At 33.7% G+C, this 23,837-nt stretch overlaps 1 long non-coding RNA gene across 2 annotated transcripts; it reads left to right on the plus strand.

Annotated features, from left to right (window-relative positions):
- LOC108660853 lies at positions 1,823-3,502 on the plus strand. 2 transcript variants are annotated; one of them, XR_001926548.1, is made up of 3 exons: positions 1,823-1,863; positions 2,520-2,593; positions 3,462-3,502. It is a non-coding gene; the product is annotated as an uncharacterized LOC108660853 (long non-coding RNA). The 2 variants fall into 2 exon arrangements; XR_001926549.1 differs by lacking the exon at positions 3,462-3,502 and adding an exon at positions 2,976-3,015.

A 23,837-nucleotide genomic window follows, 5' to 3' on the forward strand; every position in this document is an offset into this window, starting at 1 on the left:
ACTTGCGTACTTATGTCATCACCTTGTGGAAGCCACAACATCAAAGTGCAATCTATCATAGCTTGTTTTCTCAAGAATAGTCTATATTGGGATTATCTTTCTTTAACGTAGGTACACAGACACCTCAAGTAGGTTCGATAGGTGCGGCATGAAGACTCGTCTACCCATAACCTTTTTACCTTATCGAAAGTTGCAATTGGTGTGAGACCCCAACCTCTATAGGCTTGTAACTAAGCATAGATGTAATAATACGAATCAGGAGTAGTTTCATCATTTTCTCTAATAAGCTCCCAAAAGAATGTTTTATGATATTTTAAGGTCTAAATAGGCATAAGACTACATAAATGACGTGTAATGATGAAAACACGAATAAAACTAGAAATCATAATAATTTTCATAATAGGGGCAAAATGGTCATTTTGCACTTGAGTCAAAACTTTTAAAAGTTTCACAAACCTAAACATGTCTAGACAATTATGGACTTGGTCTCAGTGTTAAAGAGTAAAAAGATTGCACAAAAGGTTGCATGAGAACAAGCTAACTAGTCAATGGCATTTTTATAATTTTAAGGGAATGGATAAGTTTGGCCTATAAATATCCTTCTTCCAACAGCTTTGAAATACCCCATACTTTGATATGGTGATAAATAAAGTTGATCAAATGCAAATTGAGGTCAATTAAAATGTTTAGAAGTGATAAAAGACGAAATGAGTAGTTTAGGATAAAATATTTCGCAAGTGAGAAAATAATAATAATTTTATCGGAGGAGAATTTGTGAGATAAAAGGCGATTTGGAAGTCAAGTGAGGCATAATAAGGTATTTTGGGTACCAAGGAGACAAGATAAAATTTTTAGAATAAAATAATATTTTATTAATAAAATAATATTAAAATATTAATATTTAGCCGGATGTCGAAGTCAATCAAGAAGGAGGATCATATGGTTGATCCAAGTGGGGGAGAAGATGACAAGCCCGACTCTACAGAAATATTTGTGATGACATACATGTGGTGGATAGCATGTTTACATGCTAAGAGAGTCTTGAAAAATTTACAAAAGTCGGTATTGTACCTAGAGGTACAATAAAGTTGATTTAAGCCTCGAACTAGATCAAATAGAGAATTTACAATGAAATTAAGAATTTTAAAGTCCCAGAATGGGTTAATATGGTGATTCGGAGTTCGAGGATCAATTTGGAGTCAAACTGGAATTTTCGCTATCTAGGGGCAAAATGGTCATTTGCCACCTGGGGACAAAATGGAAATTTTTAGAAAAGATTTTTGGCCCCATTTGACTTATTGGAGTAAGATTTGAGGTTTAGAAGTGAAAAATTTTAATTTCGGTATAATTTGGAGTAAAAGGGTAAAATGGTAATTTTGCCATCCGAAATCAAAAATTTAATTTTTGAAAGGATTTTGATCAAATTTAATTATTTGGAGTGTGAAATGAGTATGAGGAGTGCAAATTATGCATTATGGCAAATTTTCAATTTTTGGGGCAAAAATGTAATTTTTGAAAAGTTCGGGGGCAAAAGTGTAATTTTGAAGAATTTGCTCCACCAAAACTTTGGAAAAATCTGGAAATTTCACTTAAGACTTGGATAAGTCAAAGGGAATGCATGGTGGAAAAAGTAGGACAAATGGATGGCTAGAAAAAAAAATGAATTAATAAAATATTTAAAATATGAATAAAATAATATTATTTCATTAAACAATAAAAAAGGCATAAAAAAATCAGCCCACCCATTCTTCTTCTTCAACATTCGGCCAAGCAAGAAACAAGAGAGAGAAAGGAGAAAATAAAACCCTAGCTAAGAAATTTAAAGGGAAAATAGGTGGAAATTCAAAAATCAAGTGAAAAAAGGTAACATTTCTTAAATTTGTCTTGTGCTTTACCTTTCCCATGCATTTTCCATCATTTTTCATGGTTGAATCATGTGATTTGAGGATGATTTGAATTCTGGTCATATGGGTTTAGAGAGAGAAAGTTGTTAGATAAATTTGATTTTGAGCTATGTTAGTGTTTAGTGTTAGTTTAGCATGTTTATGAGTAAAACAACAAGAAAAATATTTATCTTCTCCATGAATTTCCCTAGGCCGAATCTAGCCAATGGTATGTGAGGATGAGGTTGACTTTATTTTAAGAGAATTGGGTGGAAAAATGATGAATTATGAGGTTGGAAATTAAATGGGAATTTTCGGTGCAATAAATTGAAATTTTTACCCACTAGGGGTAAAAGCGTAATTTATAGTCCGGACTGATAAATTGGACCAAATTCACAGTCATTGAGGTATTGTGGATATAATTGGATAATTGAAATTGAAATGGATGGAATTGGAGTCGAATTGGGGATTTTAGGAATTTACACCGTGTATAGGCGAGTTAGGTCGGACACCGCAATTAAGCGATTGTCTAGACATTTCAAATCCTATCTAGTGCATACGCATGGATAAGAGCCTGAAATAATTTATGATAAATTGACACAATTTATTGAATTTTGTGTCATGGATTATGGATAGGTGGTGAGTCAATTGTTTCGGGTAAGAGACTGCACCCGAGGGCGGAAGATAGGAGTATTTCTACTCCTAATACTGTGAGTAAACTTATTATCGTCTTAATTATCTAGAGTAGTTTTATACAACTGTGTGATTTTATGAAAAATGGGTTTAAATGGTAAATTGCTATGTTTTAAGAGAAATTGTGATTTTATAAAATGATTTTATAAATTTTCTGGAAAATCGAATATTGGTTTTGAAAATAGAGTAATTGGAGACTGCTAGTTTGTGTTGCAAATTTATGGTTTTGAATTGAATGGCTTATGACAATAAATGAGCATGAATGGCTAAACTGATTTTGGTGTTAGAATTATTTATACTGTGTATTCAGCCTTGAGAGGCTAGGTTGCGATAAATTGCCATGTCATGCTAGAATGAATTTTATTGATTGGTGGATTATATATTAATTATTTACTGCAGAGGGGGTTCCGTGGACCAGCCTATTAGAGGGGCACGGTAAACTCCATTATATTATTACCTCGAACGGAGAGGCGCGTAGGGTATCTCCTGGGGTATAGCTTAGGGTTCACTTCACGCCAAACCACCACGTGAAGGGGAACTCAGCCAACGCCAAGGAACGGCTGTATTTTTTTCAAACAAAAATATATTTTAAGTGTATACAAAATTTTAACAGCCTTGGCGGACTCGGTTAGATGCCCTGCGCAAGGTATCACCGAGTATGAGTTTTGGCACGAGCCAAAGTTTTAAGAAATTCATAAGCCAAGTTGATTACTCGATTTTTATGGATTGATTTTATTTGGTTGAAATGAGTTGAAAGGTAATGAAATTACAGTATGATGATTTATTTTAATTGTCTCCATTTACTCGACTTTAGATAGTTTAGATGGTATCTGTTTACTCACTGGGATTTTATAATCTCACCACCCTCATTTCCTCACATTTCAGGCTCGGGGAATTCCATAGTTAGCTGACTTTGACAAGGACCTTCATTTGGACTCGAATCGGTAAAAGCTGTAGGTTTCCAGCTTCCGATGCATTTTGGATAGATGTGGGCCCACGTGTCACTGTAAAAGAAATTTTATGCTTTGGTTATTTGCTTTATAGTATATATGAATATAATTATCTTTTACGCTATAAGAATTATGTACCGATAGTTTTATGAAAATTATTTTACAAGAAAATAGTTTATTTTATTGAATATTTTTATTATATTCAAATGGTCAAATTTTCACTTCAAATGAACGTTTTAGATACTTAATTTTTTTTAAATCATTAAATATATATTTTCGGCTTACCTACTACATTTTTAGCAAGTTTCGAGGTTTTCGACAAAAATGACGAAAATGCCCCTGTGAGCCAAAAAAAATGTTATGTTATGATTTGGAAATGATTTGTAATCCTTCGTATTTTGATTATTTGATAACTATTGCTCACTGGGGAAGTGCGAAAGCTGATACGAGAGCCTTGCGAGGTTTCGATCGACATTCGGGGTGAAGAATGTTTGTCGAGGCTTCGCGGCGGTTGTCACGGGCTCGATGGGGAGTTCTGGGTCGTGACAAGCTTCTTCTCCCATTTTCCAGCAACTTGTCTTCTTCTTCCTTCTTCCCTCTCACGTTTCTTTAAAACCTCCATAGAAGCTTGATATGGAGCTTGCATAATTTTCTCTCTCTAGCTTTAATTTTTCATACCTTTGTGCCCTTTTGACTAGAACCCTTGTATTCTTTCATTCTTTCACTTCAAAATCCTTGGTAAAGCTTATTTACATACTTTCTCTCACTAGTTGGGCATTCTTGAGAGAGAAAGAGAGAATTACCCCATTTGTTTGGAAGCTATTGAAAGGGAATTCAACTATAAAGAAACCCACGGGTGAGTGATGAACTAAGCTCAATTTTTAGCTGTAGAAAATGGCTAGTAATTGGGATTATGAGTTGTTTTATTGTTAAAGATGTTCATTCATTTTATAGTGATTTAGATAGTGAACATAGATAGCCATTTAATGTGGCCATTGAAAGATAGCTAAGAGATAGCTTTTAGGGTTCATAGTGTGTGAATTGACCTATTACTTATGCTAATGTGATCTTAGGTTCTAATGAAGTCCCATCCTTCCAATTGGATCATTAGGGGAATTAGAGTCAGCTAAAGGCTCAACAATACATCGGTGAGTGGACTACCTATCAAAACTATTTTGGGAATGTGACTGTTTTGTACAAAGTGTTTGAATGATTTTATACAACTTTTCTTAAAAATGAGTGCCTTGGAACAAGCTCTTGAGAAATGGTTTATGTTGTGACATGTGACTATTATTGATTCATGCACTACCACATTGTGTTGATATATATATATATATGAATATATTGTTGTGTAATGACATTGACTCGGCTATGTGCGAGTAGGGAGTACGCATAAGCCGAGGATGACCCAATTATGTGCGAGTAAGGAGTACGCATAACCCGGTGATGACCCAGCCATGTGCGAGTAGGGAGTGCGCATGAGCTAGTGATGATGATGATGGCATGGTGTGCATGATGATGATGGGTATACGTATACATATATACATATGTAAATATGTGTGATATAGGAAATTAATGAGTAATGGTATATGGTTGTAATGCATGTGAAACTTGACATGTTAAACTGTGGAAAATTGTTATATGTTTCATGTTGGTTTGGACATTTCAGCAGGGTGGGTTTTCTTTGGAAAAAGGGTAAATTTTTCATTGGTGCCCTGTTTCTCACTGCAGCGAGAATCATTTTTGCTACAGTGAGAAACTTTAAGGTTTGGAAGGATAGACTAGCCAGAAACTCACTACAGCGAGAATGCATTTTTGCTGCAGCAAGAATGACACTGTAGCTTCTCGTTGTAGCGAAATTCATTCTCGCTGCAGCGAGAAACTTTCTATTTCTGGTTTACAATTTCACTACAGCGAAAAACTTTCTGTTTCTGGGTTACAATTTCGCTGCAGCGAGATTCAATCTCGCTGTAGTGAAAAACTTTCTGTTTTGTCTCCTATCTTGTCCAATTGCTGTCCTATTTTTAACTTTTTTGCTACCATATATGAGCATGGACTTCTAACATTAAGGACTAAATGAGTTAAGTTGAGAAACCCTTTCAGCTGCAACGAAGATTCGTTGTCGTATTTGACTTGCTTGCGTAATAGTGAAGCTTTCATTCTTCAAATGGTTCGTTATGTATGGGTTCATGATTTTCAAATGATTAATCATTTAAGGGCTTGATAAGGGGTTTTTAATATGAATGGAACTAAATTGCATTGTTTTGAAACAAGTGCATCATGATTTTAAATTCTCCCTCGTTGTTGCTTGTTCCCTTCTTTGTTCACTCACTGGGCTTATACTCACCGATTTCAACTTCATGTTTTCAGATCACGAGGCAGCCGGTACCTAGGGCGAGGTGTCCTCGTAGAATTGTATCCATCTTTTGGTAGGTGTCTCGGCATTCAGTAGTTGTACATTCGTCTGAGTCCCTTCGCTGGAAGTCGAGTATTCTTTTGTTGTGTATAGACAAACCTAATGTAAATTATTAAGATACATGTTGTAGATAATGTATATACACTTGTTTGGTATGCCAATATGAGATGGCAACGTTTAATATTATTATGATTCTAAGTTATGAAATATGATTTAGCAGTTTATAATGGAACGATGAACAGGTCAGATTTATAGGCTTGCTTGGGCTTATTGGACTACATCCATTGGGCCCATGCGCCCGTCATGGCCCAGAATTTGGGTCGTGACAATTGGTCTCACATAGCATGACCTAACTTCTTCACCTTGCAAGGCTCGTAAACAAACTTAACTTTAAGGTGTTCATCTGAAATAGAAATGCCCATCAAATAATTATAAAAAATCAATCTTTCTTGGATAATAATAGATATTTCTTTCATCAGTTTTATAATTTCCTAAATCCACCAAGTGTACTAGCAATATACTATATTTCTTTAATCATTAAAGTGTGCTTACAATTGCAGGCTCATGAACAAGACTCCACCAAAACATCTTTTAACATCAATACAATTATTGAATTTCAAACTTCACACCTTAGAATGGTATAACCACAAATTAGCCTTTAAAATTAGGAAGCAACTTAACCATACAATAAGGTCCCAACCATACATATATGATACATACATAAATATATGTATTTTTTTTAATAATATCATCATCAGTATTCATTGTCGTTTACCACTTAAGTAAGCTCATGATAGTGCAAGTATCAACTTTGTAAGCTTTATACACTCATGACATCAATCTTTAGTTGGCTATGATTTCTTACTCATTATACCACAACTTTATAATTGAACTTAATCGAATCATGCTTTACGCACACCTCGATATCTTATTCGATGTAACCTCAAAGTATTGAAATAGTCTTTATCCTCGATCATGCACATTTGGAGTATTTCAAGGTAATTGCACAAGGTATGTGAAATCATGCATTTACTAATCGTTTAGAAGCAATCCAAAAGTAATTAAATCTCACTGGGAACTTAGCTTGGAGTACCACAATAACGCTAGGGGAAAGGCACTTTAAAACTTACCTTTTTTGCAAAGTGTACTATAGGAATAGACTTTTAAGGGGAAGGATCGATCCTTCCATACAGAACCGATTCTGGTGGAAGACAATCTTTCAAAGATCTACCCTCGAGAATAAGAAGGTCAATCCACTAGTTTTAGAATGCTTTGGACTTGGAGAATTGTCACACTTCTATATTCAATCCTTTTATAACACATCCAAGATTAAACCATCAACCCTTTGACCCAGTTCGAATGTAATAAATCTTTTCATTACCAAGATCTCATAAATCCACCATCAACAAGAAGATCAACATCCTTAATTACCTCAAGACACCATATGCCCATTCATAGGTTGACTCCGTAAGTACCGTACCTTGCAATTTCACAATTAATCCTCCACTAACCAAGTTTTCACGATGTAATCATGATTACTTCCACATTCATGGGCTGGATATCTTGTAAAGGTTTACTCCTTAGAAAGTGTTGTAACCACCTAACTCCCAAAAATTTCTCGACGTTACTATATCTTATCGATTCCAATTGTTCGAACCCTTCTATCTGAAGCAAATTTATGGCCATAAATCAATAGCACCATCTATTATTGTAAATTTCTTGAATTCTCCTAGACTTGACTCCATACTTGAGGTCTTTGAATATATCATACCACCATTCAATCATTGGGTCTCACCACCATGAAAATCATTCCTTGTAATTTAACATAGCAAGGTCATTCCTCGCAAGAACACAATTATGTACTTTAGTCTACTTGTTCCAAATCAACCTTCTCAATGAAAATCCTTGGTTGACTATATCCTCTAATAGAATTCCATTGAGGACTTAAACAATCAAAGGCTTATCTTCAAACTCATAACTTTAACAATTCAATGCATGCTCAATAGCATTTCAGCTCATTGGTCCCAATGGACATTATTCTCAAATCTCCCAAGGTGCCTTTGTACTTAATCCGAACCATACTGAACTACCTTAGTATATTTGCATCGATTACCCTTAAGCTTCTTATGCTTCTCATAACAACATCCATATTTCCCCCATCATTCATGTTATTGACCTTATTAGTGTATATGTTGCTTTTTGACCTTTCACAATATATTCCACATATATGCCAAGGCATTCTCAATCTCATACCAAGCTTATAGTCATGTAACCACCAATTAGTCTAAATCCCTCTAGGGGATATCTTCTTCCATATGATGCATGTGAATCACGAAATGTACAACTTCAAGAACATGCCTACATATTGATAAGCTTCATATATTTCGTGATCATGAAAACCACAATTTGCAAAACTTGCTTTCTAGCTCAAGTACACAATCAGAGCATTAATTCTGACATATCTATTCCACATTTTGTGGTATGCCAAGATCATCATTGGGGCATATTTCATTACTAGCAGTTATATACCTTTATCATAACATTTAGTGCAAATTTGGTTAACCAATGGTCTCCAAATAACTATTAGGTACATAAATATCAAAGTGTACATCACTCAACGTTGAGATCTTAACGTTACTCATCAATCTTTAACAATTTACATTTGTAAGGTGGACAATTCACTTACTTATTGCATCTCGCCTTTATGGTCATAAAATCAAAATTTCCTAAACTTAAGATGCAAAAGCTTTCTCTTAGAGTTTATCCAAAAATCAACATTTTCTAACTCCCTTGCCTTTAGAGAAATCACATTTAGGACTCATCATTTATATCATAGGTTGCATAATAAACCAAATAAATTTTTTATTTTGATCTTTAAAGCAATTTGTATATCAAGCTAAAATATAAAACTCCCTATGGCGTTTAGACTAAAATCAACATTTCTAAGTCATTTGATTTTTAGGATACCAAATTCATAACTAGTCCTTTAATTCATTGGCTTCATGCTAAGCATAGCAAAATTTAAGCTCATCCTTAGAGCTAATTTGTCTACTAGCCTTTTACATCATGACCAAACATCAATTATGATAGTCGTTGATGTTCTCCTTTGGCTAATTCGTGTACTTATAACTATAAACCATAATGAGTCAAATCAAATCTTGGGAATTCACAGCCACCTAATTGAAATCAAAACTAGCTCCATCTAAGCTGCTATACACATATTCAACATATATATGTGTATAAAATATTTCGAAAGCCCAACACCATTTATATATGTGCATGGCAAGCTCAATAATCTATCACCATGCAGAAACAATAACTAGCTAACTTGTACAAAGCTGAACAACAATGTCGATTGATCATAGTCTCACATACTAAAAATGGCCAAGCACAATTATCATAGTGCACTTACCTCCGAACACATGAATATTGGTTTACACCTCCTTTACTACCTAGATTTATAAGCCTCAAGTGAATCACAACAATTACTATTCATTCTAGTAAAGAGGTGCTCCTTATTGCCAATATTGTATGTGCTCCTTTATATAGACCTTAATAACGGTCCAGTGTAATTTAATTTCTTCCCATTTATGGTCATGGGTAAAAGTTATAGCTTCACTAGATGAATAAGCTATTAAGGACTTATTAGTCCTACTCCACCTTCCACTATCCTTAATCGGAGGGAATATATCATTACAGTAACCTTTCATTATGAGCATTTTGCTTTATGATCTTTCCAACAACAGCTCGTGTCTCGGGTGGCATCTCAAACCTGGACAACGGCGCTACTTATCACCTTTATATGACGTTAGTAAAAGGTAGGTTACTAGGAATGGGAGTTTATATAGCCTCCTATCTATGACATGTGCTGCAGTCACAAATCATAAACAAGACTCTACACTGACTTTGACAACTCCACTGATTAACACAAAAGTTCTTAGGACTCGATTAAACATAGGCTCTGATACCAACTTTGTCACAGCTCAAATTCTAGGCCATGATCGGCTCATGGGCCCAATAAGCATAGCCCACTAGGCCCAAGCAAGCCTTTCTATAAAAACCTATTCGTTAATCCATTTGTCCACCATTATCTCTAAGGTTCGCAATTCATAATTTTCAATAATTATTTCTTCAAGAATAATTAATGGCAGCCAAGCATATACCATTCTCAAATAGGGTTATCATTTACCAACCCCAGACAACACTATTAATCAAACCAAACATACAAGGTTTACAACAAATCTCACAGTTTTCATTTAAACATTCCTATATATATATATATACACACAACAAACCCTTTACTATCAGCGGAGTGACTCAGGGCGTGGGTACTATCATTGAGTGTCATGGTAAACCTATCTAAAGATGAATACGAAAAAGCACCCCGACCTAGGATACAAATACCTCCGAACCTAAAAACTAAAACATGAACTTGAAAAGAATGAGGAGAAACCCAGTGAGTGAACATAGGAATGGAACAAGCAAACGATACGGAAGGTTTTAGGAAACGCGATGCACTTATGTTAAAAATAATGTAATTTATTCTTTGAAAACCAAACTCGATGCCATCATCTAGTCACACTAGTAAAAACAATCTCAACCCATCAAAACAGCCCCTAATTCCTATTTCAAATATGAATTTACTTGTAAATTAACAAAGCCAACATTCTAATCACTAGCTAGTCATTTATTTTCACCACTTTAGTCACACTAGTAATAAATACTCATTTTTTCACCACAATATAATCCATCAATAGTAAAACAGCCCACAAATCTAATTATTAACCATCATTAATAAACTTAAAAATTAACCCTAACCCAGTACTCATCTTGGTGGACTTGTAGTTGAATTTTCTAGGTGAGGATTAAAAAGGGAAAAATTCCTTTAAGAGTTTTTAAGCTATTTTGAAGAGTTTTTCTCTCTAAAAAAGTTCAACTAGTGAGAGAAAGTGCAAAGGAAAAACTTTTTAAGGGTTTTTGAGGTAAAAAAGTGAAAGAGCACAAAAAACTCTATGAAAAAGTGTATAAAAACATGAAATTTGGAGTTAAAATGAGAAAGTTATGGAGGTTTCAAAGATGGCCTCCATGAAAGATGGAAAGTTTGAAACGGGGAGGAGAAATGGGAGGAAGAAGGAGAAGGTGTTGGAAATTGAGATATTTATACCTAGGATTGACAAAAGTTCAATTATTTATGAAAATGCCATTAACAAGTTTACTTTGTCTTCTTTTTCTTCTTTTGCATTTCTTTTGTGCAATCTTTCTACTCTTTTGACATTAAGAAAAGGTCCACAATAGATTAAAGGTACTCGAGTTTATTAAAACTTAAAAATTTAGAATCGAGATGTAAAATTATCATTTTACCCCTTAGGTGAAAATCACTCTCTTCTTCTTTTTTTTAATTTATATAAATATAATTTATTGAATCTGGGATATAAAATATTTGCTAAGACTCACCAAGAAGAAAATGAAACTACCCTTGGTCCACGTCACCACAATTACACTACTTTATGTGTATATTAAAATTTGGGGTATCACACTTGCCATTAAAACCTCTGAAAAAAGGTCCCTCAAATAGGCTCCAAGTAACCTAAATTTCAAAATCCCGTCAAATTTTTATTTTTGGAAAATCATCTAGCGCCGCGACCATGATTTCTTGGTGTTGCAGCGCTCTAGCCTCGAAAGTATGTATGGTGCACTTTTTTTTCCCAGTGTTGCAGCCTTGTTTTCGTCAGCGCTGTAGCCTTGCCTTCCTTGACACTGCAGCCTTGAGTAATTCAAGGCTACAACCTTCCTCCACCTACTGCCTTATGTAGAACTGAACTACAACAGTTAAGCATCTTTCAACTCAAATTTCACCTAGATATGATTTGAACTAGGCTAAGTGGTAAACATTAAAGTTTTATCCCTGTCTCTTAACTTTCAAATGGATCAAGAATCAAGTCAATTGCACTTCTGGAGTGAAAGATATGCTTCCCATACCACATCATGTTCAGTCCATAGATACTACTATAGTTCTCCAAATTAGACAAATATTTTTTACCATGATTCAATCATAACAAGCAAAAGTAGTAAACATAAAAGTTGTATCCTATCTCTCAGCATTCTAGTGGTTCTAGAATCATCTCATTTGGAGTTTTGTATACAAAGATAAGGTCAAAATACCAAAACATATACAAATGAAACCATCACCATACTTGCACGAATTTTCGTCGAATGAGCCTTTTTCATCGAATTTCCTACAAAAGCAATAAAAGAAATTAGCAATAACTACTTTTAAAGTAATTTAAAACAAAATAACTTAAAATTAAACTAAAACAATTTAAATTAACTACTCAACATGTATAAACTAGAAAAATACCTAAAATACTAAAATCTGAACCTAAAATCTCAAAGATTTAGCTACTAAAGCCCCCAAAATGAGTCAAAATAACTCTATACAATAGAGTTAGCACAGGCACAACCTCTATAACATGTGTTTTAATAGGATCAAGCATAACCTTGACAACATGCCTTTTAACAGGATCTATTGTTAGTTTAATATGCACAAGTGCATGTGGCCATACAAGTAATATAAAGATATGTTGAGTAGCATTTTCCATAGAGATTTGCACCTATTCCTACCAAGTATTAAATTTATATCAACCTTTATCCTATCCAAGCACTCAATTTTGAATGATTAATTAAGCAAAAAAATTATTATTTAAAATAAAGAAGAATAAAATTTCACTAAGAAAAATATTAATTCAAAACCTAGGTTTATGGTGTCTCTCAATATTTCATCTGAATTTAATCATTCTCCTTAACTTAGATTAATGAGACACATGGTTAACCTAGAATCCATATTATGTACAAGTCTCTGTCAAGATCTTGCACACATACCTTTTCAAAGTTAACTCCATATTCTATGTAAATTAATTAGAAAATGTTCATAATGTCTATGTTCTAATATGGCTACCTAAGGCATTTAGGTATATGTCTATTCTAAATACAAAACTATTACCTAACTCTGAAGTGAATCAAACATAAGCTATTCAAAAAATTAATTTATTCTAAACTCCCTCCGTCGAGTTACATTTAAAGACCCACTACATTTCAATTAGTGATAAAGCAGTGAAAAGCAATAAGCACATAATTGAATAAACCATGCATCATCCATTAATATTATGCAAAGAGAAATCATACATTCAAACTACATACTAAAATAAACCATAATCCTAGAAAACAAATTTAGTTCATCATTTTTTTTACAACAGACATAACAATATCAAAAGAAAAGATAATTTCTACAGTAAAAGAATAAGAAAGAAATTAAAACTAAAAAGAATATCGAAGCCTCTTTTAATTCTCGATCTTTAGTTGCCTTCGATTTCTCCTTATTTCTCTTGCTAAAAAGGTTTTTCTTTTCTCTCAAAAACTGCCATTTATTCACTCTCTCCCTTCCTCTTTCAGTTGCTAAAAATGAAATATTTATAGCCTTCAAAAAAACCTAAAAACTCAAATCCCAATTGGCTTAACTTACTTATTCCACGTCAGAGAGCCGTGGCTTTGCTCCATGAACATCGCGATGCTCAAGCCTTGTATTTTTTCATTGTCTTTCAACCAGTACCATGACCCTCATCCTTGGCCGTTGAGACACAGAGCTCTTGGGCTTTTGTATGGGAGTAGTGATGCTCTCTTAGGCACTATGGCCCTAAGTGTTCCTTGGCTGCAGCGCTGCTCCTTATAGATCCTTGATGTAGAAACTACTTCAGTAACTCACCTTGCCATGTAATTTTCTCCTACCTCAAGGCTGATATAGGCTGAATCATGAAAGTTGTAAGTTTGCCTCTTAACATTCCTATGGTCCAAGAATCACATTGATTTAATCTCTGTAGCTCGAGTTATGTCCGAATTACTACAAGATGTTAAGTGAAAATCTACACTTAGTCTTCATTGCATAATTCAACACCATTTAGCTTTATGCAATTTTATGCAATTGAACACCTACCAAAACCAAGACTAAATCAGTTTTGGCTTAAAATAAGACTTTCAACATTAAAAATGAATTAAAATTATGTAAATTTAACTACATTGACATATCTTAAACTAAATAACAAAATCCATAAAAAAATAACTCAATCTAACTAAAATTCATAAGGACTTAGCTAATTTGGCATCCAAAATGTGATTAAATAACTCTATATCATAGAGATATCACACCTCCAAACTTAATATTTTGCTAGCCTTCAAGCAAAAACTAAATTGAAATAAGTAGTTGAAAACATCAACTATGAAAGTGCACCAATTCATTGATCACCTTTAATTTCCTTATAAATTACCTTGTCTTCCAAACTTAAAACAAAACATGGATATTATCTAAGTTCATATTTCATCCAAATGCATGCTCATTTTTCAAATGGATTTCCATGTGTGTGCGAAGTTTCTTACAATGAACATTATGTACTTTGGAAAGTTTATATTCATGCAAACCTCAACGAGCTTAGAATTTCATATGTTTGTTTTTCACCTCCCTCTCCACTAATGTAGGCCATCACTTAGCTATGGATCCTTAAGACTTTGTTCAGCTTATAATGTTCGGCTAGGGTTAAGGTATGATATAGGATATATTAAGGCTCAAATCACCCTAAGCATATAATTATTCTAGGATCTATCTAGCCTTATCTTCCTTCACCAAGTACACCTGTTTCTTTCTTTTCACTTTTCATTCATCAATCATTTTTTTATTCACAATTCAACACTCCCCCAAAATTGTTTCTTTCAATGATAGTAGAATGAATGCTTCACATCGAATTTAGAATCTTTCTCACTCATACTTTCTACCTTTTCAACATTTAGCCCATGTATAATTCTTAAAACAATGTACATGCTTAGAAGTGGGGTTAGTAGAATTGGAAAATTATTTACAAGCTCAACTAGTTTATTTATGGTTGACAAAGAAAATGATAAATCTAGGCTTAAAGGGGTATATTAAGGATAAAATTTGAATGGGTTAGCTAGAAAGGCTCAATCGATCCAAAGATGGCTTAAGTCATTTCCTAACTAAGCATAACCTAGAATTTCACCTCAAGGGAGGATCAAACAAATTATAAAATTCTAAATATAGTTTAAAGATTCACACTCACATGACCATTCTCTAAATGTGCATAATAAAATAATGTAAGAAACACGGTGCTCAAATATGAAAATCACATTATAAAATAATGTTCTGCATAAGAATTCCACATAATACTACAACAATATTCATGCTTGCTAAGAGTGGAAAGAATAACAAGGAAACTAGTTTTCATCACTGGATAGATAAATCAATTTTTTGTTGGTGCACAAACTCTAGCTTAATATTTCAACACATGCCTAACTAAACATGCAAACTAACTAGCTTAAGAATATAAATGCGATATACTTAAGAAAAGGCATTAAAATTTCCCCTAAACTTAAAGTGAACATTGTCCTCAGTGTTTTTGAAAGCAAGAAAGAGAATACTCCCCCATGTTTGTAGACGACATCACACATCATCCTCCTCATCATCATCATCACTGTCATTTAGGTTCGGGTCAGCGAGCAACGTTAAAAAGGTAGCCATGTCCATGCTAACATGCGCGACATATGCTCTCATTATCTCTTCTATGGCTTTTAAAGATGTCAAAACACCTTTATGCAATTTCCACTCTATGCCCAAGAAGCTAATTGATCCTAGACCCTCATCAAGATCGACTTCGCCATTCACAATTTGGCCATACTCATTGTTCTCAATGTCAAGTGTATTGTAAAATTGATTAATAGTGTGAGCATCGAAAGATACCTAACATTCTTGAATGAATGTTGGCCTATCTACATGCTTAGCATAGTTGGCGTAAAATTCCTAGATAATTGGCATTACTGCTGCCTCTGGCTAGGCGTAGAATTTCTCCCACTGTCGTGCAGTGATAATGTTATATATGATGGGATAAAGTCCTCTCTGAACATCAATGGTATGCTCTAGTATTGGGAATTTTTACAGTAGGGACTGGGTGTGGCACTTCTCAGCTTTAGCCATAACAAATTTACTGCGATCAAAACTGTTGCTACTTCCACTAGCACGTGCCCTTTTCTTTAGTGTTAATTATCTAAACACAACCAATCAGCAAGTAACTTTCGACCACAAGTAGTTAGTGTAACATAAGAATTAAAAACTAACAAGCATAAATGTTCAAGACAAACTACTTAATAGCACAACAATTTGAAAAGCACTAAACTTATCATAATATTTCAATTCATTCTAAATGCAAAATTTTAGTACTATTCACAAACCCATTTTATGAAAATTCACATTTAAGCACAAAACTCAAAAATTAATAAAACCCATACACTACATTATCAAATCCAGCATATGCCCATCAATTCTAAGTAAAAACCCATATTCAAAACACTAATCCATCCAAAATAATAATTAAACAAATAAAATGGATTACTTACCAAAAGTTCCTACACATAAATGCATCTAATGAAGTAAAAATGCACTAAAATCCTCTAACCAAAGGTTTGATGGAAGAAAATTAGTGTTTCAAAGTGCTTTTGTAGTGGGTAAGTGTAAAAATGGTGAAATTTTTCAAGTGGGGTTTAGAAAGGGAAGAAGCAGCTGCTAAAGGTGTAAAAGTTTAGATAGAGGAAGTATATATATGCCTTGGGCCCAACACAGCGCCTTGGCTATAGTCTTGGAGCTCCACAACATCACTCGAGGCCTTGGGCACTCATGTGTGTAGGGCTGGGCATTGGAGCTCTCCTCTATCAATGCCGCAACGCGGAGGCCTCGGGTTCCACTATGGAATCAGTGGCATCAATTAGCACTACGACCTCCCATGCAGCACTGGATCTTACTTTTTTTAATATTATTTACCTATAAAAAAATAAAAGCAAGTAATTAGCAAGATGGAAAATAAAATTAAAAATGAAAATAACATTTACAAAAATAATAATAATAATAATTAATGAATAAACAAAAATTGTTTAAGTAAAGAAAACTTAAGTTGCCTCCCATGCAATGCTTTCTTTAACGTCTTTAGCTAGACTCTTGTTTCAACTCAATTTTAGTCAAAAAGACTAATGAAAAAGTGTTAACAATCTATGTTACCCCTCAATAGTGCTTTAGCCAATGCCCATTCACCTTAAAACATTGCATTTGTTATGCCATCCACTAATTCCATGGCACCATATGGAAACACTCTTGAGATAAAAAACAATCCTAACCACATTAACTTCAACTTTCCAAGAAACAACTTCAAACGAGAATTGAACAACAATAATTGTTGACCTAGCTCAAAATGTTGTTCAACAATCTTCTTGTCATGCTATCTGTTCATATTCTCTTTGTAAATTCTGACATTTTCATAGGCATTTAATCGTATCTCATTCATCTTGTTTAATTGAAGCGATCGATTTTCACTTGTAACTTTTAGATCGAATTTAACTTTTTCATAGCCTAAAATACCTTATGTTCTAATTCCACTAGCAAGTGACATGCTTTTCCATAAACCAAACGGTAAAGGGACATAATATTGGGGGTTTTGTATACTTCTTATAGGCCCATAATGCATCAACAAGTCTTTTGGCCTAGTCTTTCCTCAATAGAGATACGACCTTTTCTAAGATTCGCTTGATTTCCTAGTTAAATACCTCAGCTTGTCCACTTGTTTGGGGATGATATGTTGTCGTCACCTTGTGAGTCACTCAATACATTGCAAGCAAAGTAATGAAGAATTTACTGCAAAAACAGTTGCCTTCATCCCTTATTATCACTTTTGGTGTGTCAAATCTTGTGAAAATGTTCTTCCTTAGAAATTGCAATATAACCTTTGCATCATTTGTAGGTAGTGTTGAAGCTACTACCTACTTTGATACATAGTCATAGCTACCAAAATGTAACGATTATTGAATGATGAGATGAAGAGTCTTATAAAATCAATTCCCTAAATGTCGAATATCTCTACATCCAAGATGTTGTTTAACAACATCTCATTTTGTCTTGAGATATTCCCCACACGTTGACATTTGTCACAATGCAAGACAAAATTATTAGCATCCTTAAAAGGTGTGGGCCAAAACAAACCTGATTGTAAGATGTTTGCCACTGTATGCTCCTCTCTAAAATGACCTCAATATTTCAATGAATGGCAATGCTTCAAAACACTTTCAACCTCCTCCTCTATAATGCACCTCCTCAAAAATCTATCTACACATTGTTTAAACAAATACAACTCATCCCATACAAAAGATCTAACAACATGAAGAAACTTCTTCCTTTGATGAAAATTTAAGTTAGGAGGAAAAAGTTTACTTACAATGTAGTTGATGTAATCAGCATACCAAGGTACCCTCTTTTCATCAACACATAATAATTGCTCATCAGGAAAATTTTCATTAATCAAAGTTAAGTTATTACCTTGACTAGCATTGTCCAACCTTGACAGATGATTTGCTACTTGATTCTCTATGCCTTTTTTATCTTTAATTTCTTGGTTGAATTTTTGCAACAGCAATATCCATCTTATTAACTAATAACTCTATTATATAAAGTTATTTTTAACACATTTTAGGGACTTTAGCAGCTAGACCTTTGAGTTTTAGGTTCGGATTTGAGCATTTTAGTTATTTTTTGTAATTAAGTTAGATTACATGTTGAATAGTTAAATTAAGTTAATTTAATTTAATTTAATTTAATTTTACTTTATTTTAGTTTAATTTACTCTAAGAAGAGTTACTGTTGATTTCTCTCATGGTTATGTGCAGGATATGTGATGAGCAAGGTGAAGCATGGTGAAGGTATCACTTGTACATGTTGCAATAATTTAAAGATAACTTAAGCAGAAGAAGTCCAATTGATATTATATTTAATTCATTGGAAAGTTAAGAGAATGAACTACAACTTTCATGTTTATCACTTCACCAAGTTCAAATCAGATTGAGGTGAAAATCACATCCAAAAATAATAGATAGATGCAAACTACACAAGGTAGCATGGCAATTAAGGCCATGGCGCTAAGGGGACCACCATCGCAGTGTTGGAAGCTTGCGCCAGCGAAGCTAAGCTAGATGGGTGCATCATACCAATGGCCAAGAGTACAGCACCAAAGCGCTATCAAAGCTTGTCATGGCAAGACGATGCCAAGAAATCATGGTCGCGACACTACACAGGTTTCCCAAATTAAAAAGTCTGACGAGAAATTGGAAAGTAGAGCATCTTGAACATATTTAAGGGACTTTTTGAGAGCATTAAGGAGAAAGCAGCAGTTTCTCTGGAGAATTGAAGCTAAGAATCAAGCAAGAATTCAAGATCAATTGAGAGAGATTCGAGATTCACGAGGATTCAATACTAGTTTATTTCTCTCATTTCGTGTTATTTTCTTGTTTTGAATTTATTGTTAAAGTTCTTTAGATTGTTTTTATGATAACTCTATTATAAAGAGTTATTCTAACACATTTTGGGGGCTTACGTAGCTAGACTTTTGACTTGTAGGTTCAAATTGTAGCATTTTAGGTGTTTTTCTAGTTTAAGTTTGATTACATGTTGAGTAGCTAATTTAAGTTATTTTAGTTAAATTTTATGTTGTTTTGTTTTAAATTACTTTAAGAGTAGTTATTTCTGGTTTTTTTTATGGCTTTTGTAGGAAATTTGATGAAAAAGACTCAGTTGATGAAAATCTATGCAAGTATGGTGATGGCTTTATTCAAATATGTTGTTGTATTTTCACCATATCTCTCTATACAGAACTTCAAATAAAGCGATTCTTAAACCACTGGAACACTAAGAGAAAGAGCTACAACTTTTATGTTTACACTTCAACTAGTTTTGACTAGATCATGGTCAAAATATTTGTCTAATTTGGAGCCCTGCAGTAGTATGCATGGACTAAACATGATGTGGTATTTGGAGCATATCATTCACTCCAAAAGTCCAATTGACATGATTCTTGATCCATTAGAAATTTAAGAGATAGGGATAAAACTTTCATGTTTACTACTTTACCCAGTTCAAATCATATCAATGTGAAAATTTTGTTGGATGTTGCTTGACAAATGTAATTCTACATAAGGCAGTAGGGCGATTGAGGTTGAGGCGCTAAGCTACTCATGGCTGTGGCGTTGAAGGAAGCACCATCGCAGTGTTGGAAATTTATGGCCACGGCACTAGGCTAGATGGGTGCATCATACAAAAACCCAAAAGCATGGCATCGTTGTGCTACCAAAGTCTGTCTTGGCACCGCAGCCCAAGAAATCATGGCCATGGCGCTACCCCGAATTTCCAAAAATAAAAATTTAATGAAATTTTGGAAATGGGGTTACTTGGAGCCTATTTAAGGGACCTTCTTTAGACGTTTAAAGGAAGAGGCAGCAAGCAACTATTCTGGGGATTTTGAGCCAAGAACAAACCAAGAAAATAAGAGAATTTGAGAGAGAATTGAGATTGCAAAGCTTCAACACTTAGTTTCTTTCTCTACTTTTGTGTTTCTTTTATTTTCTTTGACTTGGATTCATGGCTAAATTTCTTTAGATATTATTTGTATTAGTTATTATGAGCTAAATTATCTTTCTAGCATTGTGGTGGATTTTAACATATAATTTAAATATTTGTTTCTCTTTTATTTATTATGAATGGGTATAGTTTTGCTCATTTAAATTTGTTCTTAATGTTTTTCATTACTTGGCCAACAATTAATTGATTTGTGAATCTAATTGAGACTTGATAAAGAAATTTTAGATTGGACCAAGGTTTGAATAGTGTATGTTCACGCACTTAGGTGATTTGATTCATGATTCGGATAGACATACGCCACTTGCCACACATAACCAAATTAGAACAGTAGCCTAATGAACCTTATTTAATATAGACATATAATGACCCAATTAAGTTAGGTATTTGTGCAAGCCTCTCGATGGAGACTTAGATATAGCTATGGATTCTAGGTTAGTAAAACCACCCATGAATGTAAATAATAAGAGAAGCTGGTATTAGATGAAGTGTTGAATGAATCCATAATCCTAGGTTTTAGTTTATAGCCTTTTTGAAGTAATTTAAATTTCTATGAGTTATTTTGACACATTTTGGGGACTTAAGTAGCTAGACTTTTGAGATTGTAGGTTTGGATCATAGCATTTTAAGTGTTTTCCTAGTTTAAGTTTGATTACATGTTGACTAATTAATTTAAGTTATTTTAGTTAAATTTTATGTTATTTTGTTTTAAATTACTTTAAAAGTAGTTATTGGTGGTTTCTTTTATTACTTTTGTAGGAAATTTGCTGAAAATCTGTGCAAGTATGGTGATAGCTTTATTCATATATGTTGCAGTATTTTTACCATATCTTTCTATACAGAACTCCAAATGAAGTGATTCTTAAACTAATAGAATGTTAACAGGAAGGGCTACAACTTTTATGTTTACCACTTTACCCAGTTCTGATTGATTATGGTCAAAATATTTGTCTAAATTGGAGCACTATAGTACTATGCATGGACTGAATATGATGTGGTATTTGGAGCATATCTTTTACTCCATAGGTCCAATTGACATGATTCTTAAGCCATTACAAAGTTACGAGATAGGAATAAAAATTTTGTGTTTACTACTTTGCCTAGTTCAAATCATATCAAGGTGAAAATTGCATTGGACAATGATTGATATGATAGATGCAATTCTGCACAAGATAGCAGGGTGATTGAGGTCGCGGCACTGAGTTACTCGTGGCTACAGCGTTGAAGGAACCACCAGTACAGTTTTGGAAATTTATGGTTGTAGCACTGGGCTAGGTGGGCACATCATAAAAAAAACCCGAGAGCACAACTCTACGACGTTGAAGAAGTAGTGCAGTGACGCCATTAAAGTCTATCACGGTGCCGAGGCGCAACCTAGAGTTATCAAAAACAAAAATTTGACAGAATTTTAGAAATTAGGTTAGTTGAAATCTATTTAAGAAACCTTTTTCAAAGGTTTAAAGGAGAAGGCAGCAAGCAACTATGCTGAAGATTTGGAGCCAAGAACAAAGGAAGAAAATAAGAAAATTTGAGAGAGAATTAAGATTGCAAAGCTTCAATAATTAGTTTCTTTCTCTACTTTTCTTTGGATATTGCTTTTATTAGATATTATGAGCTAAACTATTTTTCTAGGATTATAGTGGATTTCAACATGTAGTTTGAATATTAGTTTCTCTTTTATTTATCATGAATGGGTATAGTTTTGCTTATTCAAATCTATTCTTAATGCTTTTGATTGTTTGGCCAATAATTAACTAATTTGTGAATCTAATTAAGACTCGACAAAGAGATTTTAGATTAGACTAAGGTTTGAATAGTATATGTTCACATCACTTAGGTGATCTGATTCGCAATTCAAGTAGACATACATCAATTGCCATACATAGCCAAATTAGAACACTAGTTTAATGAACCTTATTTAATTTATTACTATAGACATATAGTGACCCAATTAAGTTAGGTATTTGTGCAAGCATCTCGACAGAGACTTGTACATAGCTTTGGATTCTAAGTTCATAAAATCACCCATGAATATAAATAATAGAAGAAGCTAGTGTCAGATGAATTATTGAATGAACCCATAATCCTAGGTTTTAGTCTGTTGCCTTTTCCAAGTAATTTTAATTTATGTTATTTAATTTAGTGCTTGTTTTAATTTTTTTTAATTAATTTTTTGAAAATTTTATTTACTTAAATAAGATTACTTTGTCATAAATTTTAGTTCTTAGTAAGGATTTAGGAACAAATCTCCGTGGGAACGATACTCTCCTTCATCATTATATTACTTGTTCGATACGTGCACTTGCATGAAAATTCGACAACAGGTTGCCATTGATTACGTGTCTAAATGGGTTGAAGCTACAGCACTCCCAACTAATGACTCTAGGGTGGTGTTCAACTTCTTGAAAAATAATATCTTCACTTATTTTGTCACCCCTAAAGCTATTATCAGTGATGAAGGTTCTTATTTATGCAACAAGTATTTTAAGGCACTCTTTGCCAAATACGGAGTTAAACATAAGATTTCCACAATATACCATCCACAAACAAGTGGCCAAGAGAATTTTGGAGAAGACTATGTGTTCATCCAGAACGGATTGATTCAAGAAGTTGGATGATGCATTGTGGGCTTATAGGATTGCCTACAAAACTCCAATTAGGATATCTCCATTTATATTGGTTTTTAGTAAAGCTTGCCATCTTCCTATTCAACTAGAACATAATGCATATTAGGCCACCAAAAACTAAATTTTGATCTCTAAGCGGCTAGAGAAAAGCATCTCTTGCAACTCAATGACATGGATAAGTTTCGTTTTCAAGCTTATGAGAATACAAAAATCTACAAGGAAAAGACAAAGAGATGGCATGACAAAAAGATCATCGAACATCACTTTGAATCAAGCCAACATGTTCTCCTTTACAACTCTCGATTGAGATTATTTCCTAGAAAGTTAAAGTTTAGATGGTCTGGACCTTTCACTGTCTTGAAAGTGTTCCCTCATGAAGCAGTGGAAGTTGTTGATGAAAGCTTAAATGATAAATTCAAGGTGAATGGGCAACATCTCAAACATTATTAGGGTGGCACAATCAATCGTCAAAGATCCTCAATCACTCTTCTCAACACCAACTGAGCTTGAGAAAGTTAAGCTGATAACTATAATTCAAAAGCTTCTTAAGAGGCAACCCAAGCTTTTTACACTTAAATTTTCTAAATCAGTTTATTTTTCTTTATTAATTATTTATTTTAGTTGTTAATAAAATTTTATTTCTTTTGCAGGTATGATTTAATTTTTATCTTAAAAAAAAAGCCAGTGACGCGGTGCCCATCTAACCTAAAACCCGTTATTTAAAAACACTTTTTCTTTCTAAAAATCTCACACATGCACTCAAAC

The sequence above is a fragment of the Theobroma cacao genome, chromosome 2 (assembly GCF_000208745.1).
Source record: "Theobroma cacao cultivar B97-61/B2 chromosome 2, Criollo_cocoa_genome_V2, whole genome shotgun sequence".
Lineage (NCBI taxonomy): Eukaryota > Viridiplantae > Streptophyta > Magnoliopsida > Malvales > Malvaceae > Theobroma > Theobroma cacao.